General features: G+C 37.0%; 1 long non-coding RNA gene across 1 annotated transcript; it reads left to right on the forward strand.

The window, feature by feature from the left end:
- Window positions 1-750: 750 nt before the first annotated feature.
- LOC127439323 (uncharacterized) lies at window positions 751-8,970 on the forward strand. Its single transcript, XR_007896901.1, has 2 exons — window positions 751-846; window positions 3,369-8,970. It is a non-coding gene; the product is annotated as an uncharacterized LOC127439323 (long non-coding RNA).
- Window positions 8,971-9,436: the final 466 nt, after the last annotated feature.

The raw sequence follows: 9,436 nt of genomic DNA on the forward strand, positions 1-9,436 counted from the left end.
ATTTCCAATCTACAACTTAATGTACAGGAATGTAAAACGTAATATATATATATATAATACTTTTTCCCTTTCTGATTTAATAATTTATGCATCACAGGTTTAAAAGTGTTTACCAAAAACAACCTCATATCCATCAAATTATATCCATAAAAAAAAAAAAAAACGTTACTGTTTTGATGCGATTTATAGGCTATATTTTTATAATCTAATTGCTTGATAATAATTTCTAATATTTTTATTTTTATTATATTATATATTTATCATAACAATTTACTATACTATAAATTATTAGAAAACTATAATAATACTAATAATCTAAAACTATAATGATTTCACCTGAATGTCACACTCTATTCGAATAATACAACACTGTTAAAAGCATATTACACGTTTATTATCTATGAATTACTTAAACGATTTAGTAATCGATAAATTAAGCTTATATAATACTATAAATACTTATATGCTAAATTCTACCGGTTCACTTTGTTTTCCGGGAGCTGTGAAGCAGCTTTGACCTCAGTCATCAAAAACATTCCCCGTTTTTTCCTCTCAGACAGAAAGTGAATCTTTCCCTCACACATTCTTGCGCTCAGAAATCAGCGAGGAGGAGTGTCTGTCCCTCCGCTCGCGCCCTGTAATCCAATGGAACAAAGGCGAGCGTTATCAATGCACACGCGTCCAGCCAATGAGAGCGCGTTCCTAATGATCACGTGACGCGGTCCCTCTTGTCTGTTCCCACTGCTTTCAATCGCGAGCGCAGGAAGAGCAGCAGTTTTTTACTGTAACCGCTCGGAGTTTCCCCGCGAACGCAAGAGGAGCCCGGTGTCTCGAGCAGAATGAATGGTTAGTATCGATTTTACTTGTTTCTTTTATACGAAAAACACTTTGCAAAACGAGTTAGATGTTTATCATTGTATCCGGAATTCAGTTTAGCCTATTTTAGATGTTATTTTAAGCTTTTTGGATCTGTTTTGCAATAGATGACATTTAAGTGAATTGTTTTAAATTGAATTATGATGGGAGAATATTATATTAAGGACTACCTATTTTAAAAATCAATCATTTGTATGCATGCATGCATGCATGGCTGAACTTTTATTTTTAATTGACGTAACAATTTTTTTAAAAATTAAATAAATGTGATTAGATTCATTTTTTTTTTTCCTTTTTTTTCATGCGAAACAATGTTATAAAAAATTTTTCAACCCGATCCAGAGCGGCAAAAACCCACTGACCCGTTCAGTCTGCAAGGCTGCATTACAGCAATTAGTGCAAAAAGCGGATTAAAAATTATCCAAAATACTGCTTTATGTATTTATTTATATATAAGAAAGAGTAACTGCTCGAATCATATGTCATCGTCATTTGCAATTTGTCTCTATTAAATTTAAAGCACATTGCAAAGTTGTCACAGCCAGTGATCCGTGTCAAACAGATGTGTTGCCTTTTTCTTCTTTAAACATATGCAGAATTGCATGTGTGCATGTTTAAAAACAGATGATATACGTAAAGAATTCTAAAATTAATATGAACTTAACACATCCAAGCATGTTTCCCTCATTTTAAGTTCTTGGCTATCAAGGAACAAGAAAAAAAAAAAAAAAATGCTTATTTTCATGCAATGAGACCTTAATGCAGCAGTGTTTGATGTCTGAGACTCTTCAGATGTTTTTAATTAGGACCTGTAAAAAATAAATAAATAATAAAAATCAGTCTGTCCTGTTCTCCGGGGGCAATGCTTTGAAAGAAAAAAAGAAAAAGGCAGCAGAACACAGAAAGTCACTTCAGTGGAGGATCGTCTAATTAAATTTTTATAGCATTCTCTCCTTTTTTCCCTCTCTCTCACCCTCCCTCCCTTCCACTCTTTCTTGATGCCGGTGAACGAGTCTGTCTTTGTCTGCTTCTTTGGTAACCACACCTCCCCCCCAAAATGCAGCCAGCTCAGACACCTGAAGGCTAGACATAATGATCAACGCCGTCCCCATGAGCCTGGATGCCTGCCAGTTGTTTTCGCTCTTTTTTTCACTACTTTGTCTCTTCTGTTTTATTTTCTCTCACATCTCTTGCCCTGCACAATCAAGGGGGCCAGCGTGCAATGTTGGGGGCCAGTACGCAGTACGCGAGGAGTACTCCTCTTCAGTGTATGGACCATGAGAAAGAAGTCTGGCACACATGCAAGGAGAAGCATGAACAACAATGTCTCCTTGTGCATATGTGTAACCGAGGGAGTCTTTATTCAACCATGCTGTGTTAGCACTCCCATTCATGCCTTTTGTTTTCGAATCCAGGAGCTGTCAATTTGCAGTACTTTCTATAATGTTGGCTTAGTATAGATCCTTCTTTAAGATCTACCAGGTTTAGTCACTCTTGGTGGTGCTTTTTATCTGCAGATTAGGATGAAGCACACAAGTGCAACCATTTTCGCTGGATTCTTCATTTGTTTAAGTGCTTTGTCTGGGTCTTCTAAGATTAGGTTTAGCGCATGTGAAATTACATACTTGATGCATACTTGAAATAGTGTAAAAATGAATGCTATGATCAAGAAAGGTATGCTGATGGATGGGCTTATGAGTCAATTTCTTATGTAGACAGATAAAATGGCCTCATTTTACACCCTTGAATTTTTTTAAATCATAATTGTGACAGAAAAAAACATGTTCAGGATTATTTAAAGACCAAATGGACAGATAAATCTCTCACATAAAGAATCTTTAGTTTCTAGACTAACCAAATATATATATATATATACATATATATATATATATATATATATATATATATATATATATATATATATATATAAAAGGAAAAGCAAAACAAAATATTAATTCTTGTTTTGATTTCAGTGCAGGTTTCATATTATTTGGTTAAGGTGACGTTGCATTGTTCAAAAGTATTAAGTGTTACATTCCATTTGCTGTTGCTGTGCAAAAACGATATGCTTTGACTAAGCAAAAATCGTAGCTGTCTTTGTTCATTTTGCTGCTACTGTATACCACACCCATATCTCTGAATATTACTCATACATGGACGTGAACAGCATTACACTGAATTAAATTTGGGCTTGGCTGTTGCCAAACCTTCTCTTAAAAATGTGCTTCCTGAATCAACGTCCTGTAAATGGCCATCATAGCTTGTCACCCTAGTACACTTCTATTTGGCCAACATGCAGTATTTTGCTTGTGGTCTGGTTGTGTTTTCACTGAGAGCACAGAGCCGACATGTTGCGAGTACAATGGCACTAAGTAGATGGCAGATCCTTTCTTTTGCTCTCCTCCTCTGCCATAAGCCTTTGAAGGGACGTAATAAAAGGTTCAATGGAAGCAACAAGCTGTTTTTTTCTCCCCTCTCACGCATTCTTTTAGGCATTCTACCTGCGGATGAATAGGAGGCCAGTGAGACTCTCTGACAGAGGAAGAGTGTTTATTGAGGGCTAAAGGGCTTGAGGAGGCACCACAATCAGACAGCTTCACATAGAGAGCTGTACTGCTTTACTGCGCTTGGTCGAGAGGCCACGGCTGTGTTCGCTCCCTAGTGCCACACCCATTGACTCCATTTCACAGAATGTTTTTGGGCTGCTTATGGCGAAGTAATATAGAAATGTACATTTTAGATATAAATATCACATTTATTTTTTGCTCATCACAACGGCTGCTCAGTGTCTTTGGTGATTATGTCCCTGTTTGTTACAAAGATATGTGTATATGTGTGGTAATTGCAGCTTGAAGAAACTGAAGATAGAACTTCCATGACAGGAACATGGCTAGTCAAACAGTGTGAGTTTTTTGCACCATGAGGGGTTCAAAGTGTCTCTGCATGGCTGTAAATAAAAAAGAAAGCAGGGCCACACCTATATATGTCCCTCCTAAAACTATCATTGTTTTTAGGAGAAAGTTCTGAATCATAATAAACTGCAAAATCCAGAATCCATGGGAGGTTGATGTGCTTATTCAAGATGATTTTCTTGAGAAAAATACATTGTATATTACACATAAATTACCAGTTACATCATTTTTCGGGGTTTGCAATTCAGTATGTATAGAAATATTGACTCATTCTGTCATCTTAAAGCTTAAAATACCCAGCTAAACATGGAAGTGAAAATGCTTGCATGATAATATTTATGCTCACTGAATTATTGTGGTGGAATTTGAATGGCTCATTCTTGACTTATTACTCTCATGCGCTGTGTGAAAAAGTGTCGTGGGGTAGAGGTTAATTGTTTTTAGATCTTTATGTGTCAAGAGAAAATGGAGGAACTGGTGCATAATTGAACTCCCGGTCGCTTGAGCGATTATGGATTACTGTGCCTCTCTAAAGGAGAAAAAGGAGAAAGAAAGTGAGGGAACGAGAGAAGAGAAAAGACGAAAAGACTCATGTTGTGAGCTGAAGCCACAGGGGTTGTCTGGACCTTTCAGAGCAAGAGGGAGTGAAGGCTTGTTTAGGCAGCGGCCCTAGGGGGCTTGACCTTTGACCTGTGCTGTGCCTCTTTGAACTCCAGGTGCAGGTCGGTTCTCCATGGCATTCGTTACAGACACATACATGGGCACATGTGATGACATGCAGCCTTACGAAATTATATTTTTCACGTGGGGCGTTCTTGAGTCCAAAAGGCCTGGCAAGGCATGTGGACAAACCTTTTATCCTTTCATTGACTGTGTTGAGAATGAATTATTAAAACAGCCTTTAAGTTCATGGAAAAAAAAGAAGAACGCAACTGAAGATAATGGTGTGTTGTAATATTCATGAATGCATTAATCAGGAGGTTGTCATGTATAATTATTACAGTATTTGATAATGCCAGAGCAAATCACCTCGGGCAGTGGTGATTGCTGCCTGATGCTATTAACGTTCTTTAATAAAATGCCCGTGTGGGCCGAACCATCAGCGCATCCTGATAGTTAAGTGCTGTAAGGTTAATGAGGCAATTTACATACGTTCTGCCACCATCTGGACGCAGTAAGACACAGCTGCTTTCTCTTATTTCATACTGCGTTTTGGGAGCTAACCCGCATAAATGTCATTCCAGTACATACAGAGAGCTTGTTGAACACATTTGACTTTTGTCCCGTCAACACGGTTGAATTCTGGGAGATTCGCTGTGCTAATGAGCAGTTTTGCTTCTCAGTTGCAATTTTAATTTGTAATCCCCCGCATGGTAGCTGGCATTTTCAGCCTTTTCTGAAAGAAAAAAAAGGAAAATAAGAGTAACTGATTTGTTTTAAATTGTTTTGTTTTTTTTAATACCTTATGCTAATAAGTAGATTAGCTTCCTTTAATTTCGATTTTAGCATACAGTATCTTTTTATAATTAGATGTGGGCGAAGCATTGTTGTTCATCTTAAGAAGCCTGAGCCTATTGCCTGTGTTGGCAAGTCTTTGTCAGTTTTATAAGTCATCAATCACTGATTATATGAGTGAAAGTGTTCAAAAGTTCACATGATTAAACCTGGAGTGAAACCTCTTAGAGATATGACTGTCATTACCATAAAATTGGTCTCTAGGTCATCTAGGTCACTTTTTTTTTTTTAAGTCCACACTTGTTGTGTTTTCTTCAGAAGATCTGACTTGAGGTATCAGTGAATTTGCAGGAAAGATTCTTTATACTGTAGGTTAGCCTGCACTCTGTTGAGGAATTTCAGTATCCTTAACAGCAAGAAAAAGGATACCCGGGTGTCTCATTTTGCATCTATTCTGATTCTACAGCCGCCCATTTATACAGATAATTACACCACTTCCTCCAAGGACTGTACAAAGAACAGGCACTATGCAACTGATAACCAAGCAAGAAAACCGAACCGACCAAGGGCTGTTAAAGATTTGCTGTTTGGACCCGAAGAAGGAAGTCACGACAGGATCACCTCTGACAGCTGAAAGCAAATAACTGTTACTGGGCTATCTGTAAAATTGCTGAGATTGATCGTGAAAGGGAAGGCAAAACTGTGGAATTCCTGCTGGCTCAGTTTCAGGCAAGGGAGAAAACAAATTTATGTTTTTTAAACATTTTCCGGATGTTTCATTGTGTTTGTGGGAATGTAAAAAAAAGTCCAGTTTTCTTAAAGCAAGTAGAACGTTATTTAAAGATTAGAATAAAATTTCTGAAAAGGTGAAAACTTCCTGAAAACGTAATTTGCCAACTTAGAAAAATATATTTAAAAATAGTTTAAAGGACGAGGAGGAGGGCGTGGCCGGGCTGTGATGGTGCACGGCCGGCACTGAATTAGCTGATCAGCAGGAGAGTGAGATAAAGGGCAGCCAGAGGCGCCAGTTCGAGAGAGAGAGACGCACGTGGCCGCACTGCATGTGTGTCTGTGTCCTTATGTTTTATGTTGTTTTAAATTAATTTATATCATTAAAGTTTATGATTACAGTTCAACCGGTTCCCGCCTCCTCAATGTTACAATGTACAAACAATTCTCACATCGTGAGAACGTTTATCAAATACTAATACCATCATTGTGTCAGAATCAGCCCGGTATTTGTTCCAGTAAGAAGATTGTAGAAGAGGAGATGGGAAATAACTGGCATTGTCAGAGCTTCAGTCCTAGATGAAAGACTTCGAATATGCAATATCTTCAAATTCAGCATTTGTCTGGATGTGTGGCTTTATCAAAGTTTAGCAGAGCTACAGAGCCTTTATTTGTCGTTGGGTGTTCTGCAATCTGTGAAAGTTTTTTTGTTTGGCTGCACCTCATTTCAACTCGAGACCTTGCTGCAAGTGCAGTACTGTTTTGTGATCCATTCAGTCCAACTTTATACGTGCGGTTGACTCATTTAATCTGTCTTTGAACCCTATTCATGTGTGTGCAAAGTGAGCTAAAGACCTGCGAGCAGTAAACTTCAAAGCTCGTCCATATTGTACTTATAACAAGAAGTGCATCCAAGCATTAGTGGTTTTCATATCCAAACCATTTATCCAAAGCTTGCAGTAAGGAAGTTTAAATTGGCAAGCGATTGGCATCAACACTTTGTTCCACATCTTGCAACTCATCCAAAATGAAAAACCAACAGCAAGGCTCATTGGTGCTGATCTGTTAGAGAAGTTGCAGGTTTACACACTGGCCTCTGGTCTTCCTTCTTTGAATTTGAGGGCTGATGAAGTAGACGTTAGACTGACCTACTCCAGTTTGCATTTAATGTCTGAATGGTCAGTAAATGATTTTTCAGTCTGATTTAGTGCCAAATATTTAACACTGTTGGAGAAGTCCTGTCTACATCTTTCATTAAGTACTTTTACATGTGCAGTTATAATCAAGCTACAGCAATTATACATGACATAATAATGTTACTCGTCACCTTTATCTTTTAAAGCAAGGCCAATGGTCTGACTAACTTGTATACATGCTGGACGAAGATGAGCTACAATCACATTATCTAGGTTTGTTAAAGCATTTACATGACATTTTAAAAAGAAGAATTATTGTTTTAGTCCAACTGAAATCGAACTTTTAAGGTAATGGTAAAGTTAAAGTCAACATACTGACTGTCAATTTCAGGATCCTGTAGGGACCTGTCCATGTCTCATAGTGACTAAATGGGGGGACGTTCTTTTCAGCATCAGATACGGTGCCTGTCCCTTTCAGACCCACCCCAAGCCTCTCATTTCCCTTTTTAAATTAAAGCCAAAGCTCCAAGTAAAGGAGACATTTTGTGAGGTGTGCTACGACCTTTTGCAGCTACAAGAACATAGATGAGGTTTGTTGGTGATGTTCTTTGGGTACTAGATGTCAGTTTGATGGATGTTTAATTGAGACATGGTGGACAATGAACTCGAAGATCCCAAGAGACCACTCAATTAGTTTAGCGACACTGCTGAAGCCTCCCAGTTTAGTCAATGTGAGCACTGGGACTAGTAACCTCCAGAGGTTTCCATGGTCTGTTTACAAATGCATCCAAACTCCCTGTGGTCCTGCCCTGGTAACCTCTTAATTTGAGTTTAACAGTCCTTTTAAAAAAAAATTTGTGCTGAAGTAAATTTGGCATGTGACCATTGTCATGCTCCTCTCGTTGACTTTATTAGCATTTGCATGAATAGCATAGCTTTAGTTTGCTTAAGTTAAGTCTGACTACTAGGGTTTCAGTATCAAAGTAGATGTCTGTAGTGAAACATGATTCTTTAAACGTAAAATGTGCCAAGTACTTTCTGCTCACTTTGGATAAACCTCTTAAAATACAATATTCTGAATGTTGCTAACTTTGCTGTATTTTGATTCATTTTTATGTGGGACTACCATGAAACTTTGTGGGACTTCTTTATGAACAAAAAATTTACTTTGTCACAAACTTCCTGCCTTTAAAGGGATAGTTCAACCATAAATGAAAATGAATGTCATAATTTACTCACCCTCATGTTGTTCCAGTTTTCATTTTGGGATAAATGTCCCTTCGATGTCCCACTTTGTCTTCACTCTTTAAAACTTTCTTAACAAATGACTTAAGTTACCATTTATGTTCAGTCATAACAAACTAAAACATGCGTCTTCCTTAGCTCTAAGCCCTGGAGATATTACTAGTCCTGAAAAAATGTATATGTTTATGTCAGACTTTTCAATAATGCATTGCACATTATTTATGTCAAAATATACAGAGTAACTTGTACAAGTGTGCACATATGCACAGTTTACACTGTATGTATCTTTGTAATTAAACATGATAGATTTAATAAACAAAAATCAAAGTCAGTGTTAAAATAAATTTAAGCAAAAATATATGATATCGCAATCTTGCTCTGCACACACTAAGGTTGTGTATCAAACCATTGTTGGAGTTTGGATTTTAAGGAGGTTTAAGTAGGTTTTTTCTCTCCATTATCAATAAATAGTAAGTTATATTTTCTTAAGAAGGAAGATGGTGACATGAATTGGTCCATAATTTAAAATACAGAATGTGTGCATCTAATTCAATGGTGTTAGTTGGTTAAAAGTATGTTCTAATACAAAAAAAAAAAAAAAAAAAAAAAAAAAACAATCCTAGAAAATATAAAACATACTGAATATGCACAGTTAGATTGATCAGAAAATACTAACATGTAAGTCATATAATACAAACTGTATTAGACATTTAAGATCATAAGATGTTTACATATGTTTTAAAACATTTTTAAAATCTCTCCAATGTTAAAGACTAAGAATGTTTAGTGCAAGCTTAAAATATTCCACTCAAGATTTATTCAGGGATTGCCTGAGGATTATAGAGTCAGCACAACCACTTCAGGAGCGCTCCTCCTCAGTCCAAACATTTTCTCTCTCCACTCTCTCACAGGTACACAGGTAAGTGGATCTGAATGCTATCTTGTGAGTTGTGGAATTGCACAAGGATTAACTGAAAAATACTAGAACTTTGTCTTTAAAAGTTAATCTTACACACTCTCAAAATATACAAGCTTTGCAAGTACATGAGCACAAACACTTCTAGCTAAGCTACGCTAGCTCAG

This window comes from Myxocyprinus asiaticus, chromosome 50 (assembly GCF_019703515.2).
Source record: "Myxocyprinus asiaticus isolate MX2 ecotype Aquarium Trade chromosome 50, UBuf_Myxa_2, whole genome shotgun sequence".
NCBI lineage: Eukaryota > Metazoa > Chordata > Actinopteri > Cypriniformes > Catostomidae > Myxocyprinus > Myxocyprinus asiaticus.